The following is a 5309-nucleotide window of genomic DNA, read 5'->3' as shown; positions in this document are numbered from 1 at the left end:
ATGACATGGCACAATAAGGGTTTCTGTTTTTCATTTGGTTAGTTTGGTTGGTGTCTTTTTTCTTCACTTGTAGCAGTGATGCCTAGCAAGGACCAAAATGCTATGGATGTCATCAGACACCATGACTTCTGGTACACCCTGAATGTACTGGTTCCTAGACAACAGTAACTAATTCTGCCATATATGTGGTAACTAAAAAAATATGCAAAAATGCAAGATGTGTATGTCCTGTGGCTTTTCTACAAATTGTGTGCATCATATTACACACTGTCTCTGCTGCTTTTCATAGGTGTGCTGCATCCAATTTGTCTTTGTTTCCTCTCTAAAGAGATATAAACTCTTGGAAGTATAGAGCTGTATACAGAACAAGGCAGACAAGAATAATTCATATTCTTGTGATGCCCATAAGAAACATCCTGATCTTTCCAGATGGAGAACTCAAAAGTCTATCTGATAGACAATGAGAAAAAACAACTGTCCACCACAAGAATGTTTGTGATGAAGTACTCAATTTGATATGAAATAAATGCAATTTTTGCACCTACAGGAAATCTGTATCATTATAAAATGGTTACAGAATGAAAACTAACACGCACTGGAACTTAGAAAGCTGTAAGTTAAGTTATTTTTCTAACTGGTTGTTGGATGTATTGTAGAGAACAATTAGCATGTGACCCCTCAAAAACAAACAAACAAAAAATAAAAATAAAAAATCCATGTTATGTTGTCATCTGAACATGAAATACATTTCATTAATACTAAATGATCAATACTTCAGCCATTGCCTCCACTGTTGCAAATACTGCATATTACAAATACAAATTGCACTATTACCTAAATAATATTACTTACTATAGTAAGCATGCTATATTTATTATATTCTATAATATACTATTATTCATACCATTGTGTAATTGTTATTACAAATAATTATCTCACAGATATGGTCTTAAGCTCACAAGAAGAATTTACACTGCATATGCATGGGTGTATAAATTGCAGTTTGCAGGTCCATTTCTGACATAATTTTATTTCATAGTTTTGGGAGTTTATTTTCTTAAACCTGTGTGTGTGTGCATTTGCAGGCATGCATTCATGTATGTAAACATGTATGAAAGTAACAGAAACCAGGCCAGGAGCTGTGCAGAAGATAAGAACTTCATTTCATGGAAGAGTTTCTACATTTCAGCAGTTTCCACTGTTACAAGGCTCAGAGCTCTCAAAATGTATAACAAAAAACAATAAAATAGGACATCTTCTCCTTGCCATTATTAACTATATAGGGAACTTGGAAAATCCCTGTTTTCTGTATGCTTAAAGCTTGATAAGATGAATCCCCTGTAATATTTTATCAAGTGGTGTATCATGACCTTGTCAGTTGCCCTAGATTCTCCTTTTGATATCTTTGTACCCAGTACTGTTGTCCTGTATCTGTCTCTAGACTTCACTTTCATCAGCTGATATATTTTATTCAGAATCTTAGACATGTAGCATGTACTTCACAAAACAATGTGGTGACTTTAAATACCAGCAGATTGCAAACAGGCTATCTCAGCACCTCTCTGCAATCATACATAAAATAAATGTTATTAGCATTAAATATAAAAGCTCCAAATTGTGGAAAAGCTAGGTACAACATTAAATGACACCATAAAATTCTGAGAACCTATATACAGACTCTTTTTCTGTTATGTGGTGAGATCCTGAAAAAAAAAGTCTACCCATTCTTCCCTCCTCTGCTATGCACTTTCAGTGGAAACCTGGGTGGAGTTTAGAAACCTGGGGATAGATGGCTAGTACCACTTTAGATGCTCTAAGGTAAACTGCCTTGTATCCAGCCACCCTTGGAGCAGTGGCAGCAGAAGGAGTAGGTGTGTTGATACGACGACAAGTGGCAGAGCTTCTGTCTAGAGGGATATGAATACACTCGGTGACTGGGCCAGCAGAAAGCTCATAAAAATGAAGAAGTGGAAGTGCAAAGTTCTGCACTTGTTGTGGAATAACCCTATGTATTGATGCAGGCTGGGAACTGAGTGACTGAGTAGCAGCCCTACCAAAAAAGGATCCGAGAGCTGTGAACGACACCAGGTTGAACATGAGCCAACAGCGCATGGCTGCTGTGAATGAAGGAAATCGCAGACTGGAACTCATTAGGAGGAGCATGACCAGCTTGTCAAGGGAAGTCGTTATTTTCCTCCGTGTAGTGGTTTAACCCAGCCGGCAGCTAAACACCACACAGCCGTTTGCTCACCCTCCCTCCTCCCTCTCTGGGATGGGGGAGAGAAACGGGAAAGTAAAGCCCGTGGGTTGAGATAAGACAGTTTATTAAGACAGGAAAAATGATAATAACAATAATAATAATAACAACAACAATGATGATAATAGTACTACTACTAATAATGTGTACAAACAAGTGATGCACAATGCAATTGCTCACCACCTGCTGACTGACGCCCAGCCTAACCCCGAGCAGTTCGGCCCCCCCATCCCAGCTAACCACTCCTATATATTGTTTAGCATGACACCAGATGGGATGGAATACCCCTTTGGCCAGTTCGGGTTACCTGTCCTGGGTCTGTCCCCTCCCAGCTCCTGCTGCACCCCCAGCCTGCCCACTGGCAGGACAGAGTGAGAAGCTGAGACATCCTTGGCTTGGTGTAAGCACTGCTCTTCAACAATTAAAACATCGGGGTGTTATCAGCACTCTTCTCATCCTAAGCCAAAACACAGCATTCCACCAGCTACTAGGAAGAAAATTAGCTTTGTCCTAACTGAAACCAGGACGCTCTGTTTTCCACCAGTGAGACAACTCTGCAATAACTTTTTGGTGGCTCCTGGTTCAAGAGGGATGTGGAGAAACCAGAGAGCTTTTATAGAGAGCTCCCACGGATAAAGGGCCTACAGTACATGTCCGATGAAGAGAGGCTGAGGTGTCAGGCCTTGCTGAGTAAGGCAAAGAAGAAGCTACAGAGAAACCTCGTAACTGCCTACAGCTACTTGTTTGCTCAGTCCTCTGTAGAGTCAGGGTGTATATGTATAACGCTACAGCGCTGGGACAGGTTGCCTATCCCACACTATGAAAGCCTGTGGGATCGCCTTCCTGGAAAGCGTTCAGGGTTCAGATAGATAAAGATATGCAGGCACAGTCCTTGGGAAAGTCGCGGTCTGTGTGTGAAGTTCGGTGGATGACCTCTAGAGGTCCCTTCAGCCAACATTTCCACGATTCTGTCCCTTGTAGGTCTCTACTGATCTAAGAGACAAGAACCAACTAAAGACCATTCAAAATGGTAGACAAATGATACTGGTTAGCTGCAAACTACACAGGAATGTAAAGGAATGGAAACATTTTTTTTTTTCTTTGATTTGTCTATACTACATATCTCATTGCCATAATATCCCTAAACCTTAGTACTTTAGCTGAACTTTAAGATAAATAATTCAACTATATGTAGTTTTCTCACTTAGAGTGCAGCAACAGAAATGGGGAATGACAAATCTGAAAAAAATTAAATAATGTAATTAGACACACCAGCCATCTTCGGATCTGTTGTTAAGATTAACGTTTCCATTAAGACAAAGCTTTCATTTCAAAGCAATTAATCTTAAAAGCTGTGCTATAAATCAAAAGACCACAATTCAGAATTGTTAATATATAAAACCACTAAAAAATATAGCAGGATGTTGGAAGGACAGAAATAAAAAGACGACGTTTATATTAAAAAAACATCCCCATACATCAGCCCCAATGTCATTTCCTCACCCTGCCTGTCCTTGGGGCCCACCCTTCACTCATATGCTGTCCTTTAAATGGGTCTGCACCTCTTCCTTGAGGCACAGGCAACGTCATTCCATGCCCAGCCTCTCTCTCAGACCATACAAGCCTTCCATGCCCTCCCCCTCCCCCCAAGCTGTGTGTAGTCACACACGTAATTATTTTCATGGTCCCAGATGCTATTTCCCCAGAAAGACACACTGCTCCCATTGTAGACAGGCATGTGCTCTGCAAGGGAGCTTCCAGTGGAGGGACTGGGCAACAACAAGAAGCACAGGCACCAGAGCCCCAGATTGGCCCCGGGTCTTCATTTCTTTCTCCCCTCTCCTCACATGTCTGCACCCTGCATTTCTTACTCCTTAGGCTCAGTTTAGGCTCAGCACCTCTGGACAGGTGCTGGCCCCAGCTCAGACTTGAGCTGCAGAGGTGTCCCCATTAAGGCTGGGACAGCTCCACCAGGGCAGCTGGTAGGCAGCAATCACTTCGGCTCCTAGAGGGGACTCACAAAGACTTAGCTCAACTCTAAGGAGAGAGGAGATGATATATATGTATATATATTTTATTTTATTATTATTATTTTTTTCTTCCAGAAATTGCTTTATTTTATAACCCCTTCTTTTCATATACATTAGATCAGCATTTTACAAATGTCAGTGTCTAAGTTTAGACTAGTCTGTTATGGTTAAGTAACTTCAGACGTATTTGGTATCTCTAGACAGAATGAAGTTAGTGTTAATTAGCATAGTGCTATGAGCAATTGAAAGTTGGGAGTTCTTATTTAAGAACTCAGTGTTAACATTAGGAACCAAATTTCATCTCATCACTAGTAAAATATCTGGCTAAGCAATTATATTAATAACATTTTCAGTTCTTCTAAAATTTTGGCTTCTCAGGTTTTATAGAGATCAGCATAATTTACCACCTACTATTGTAATGGCTACAAAATTCTGCAAAAACTTTTTTTTTTCCATTTTCTAAGTGCAGCAGAAAGCAATAACACTCCAAAAAAACTCCTCATATGTAGCTAAGCTGCAGATATCTTAGATACATAGTTTAGAATAAATTCCAAATCAAACACATACCCTGAAGGCCAAAATTAAAATCAATACTACTAGTAAACAAACTGATATAATAGAAATTTCTAAGTAATTGAAAGCGAGGCTATAACTTCTTATGTTACTGTTACTTGCAGCAGTTCTAAATTTGACCTCAGGCATCAGCTTCAAGGGATTGCAAAGAAAAAAATACATTCAGATGAGTTATGATAATCAGAAAACCTAACAAGCATGAATTTCCCTATTTACATTTCCAGTAAGGCCAAACAATGACAGCTTGGAAGCAAGGAAGGTGTATACACAGTTGCTGTATGCCTCAGTGTCTGCGAAGTCCTTTGAGACAATGCTAACAGAATGAATTATATTCTTCCACAGCATCCTCCCAGATTCTATCACCTGCAGCATATCATAAAAGCTTTCTCCATACACTTCTTGGTCAGCTCCCTGATTAAGTCAGAAAAAGACTAATATACAGAATAATA

Source organism: Netta rufina (genome assembly GCF_964035555.1).
Source record: "Netta rufina genome assembly, chromosome: 1".
Classification (NCBI taxonomy): Eukaryota; Metazoa; Chordata; class Aves; order Anseriformes; family Anatidae; genus Netta; species Netta rufina.
The sequence above is the reverse complement of the archived record's forward strand: the minus strand, read 5'-3'. Positions refer to the sequence as shown.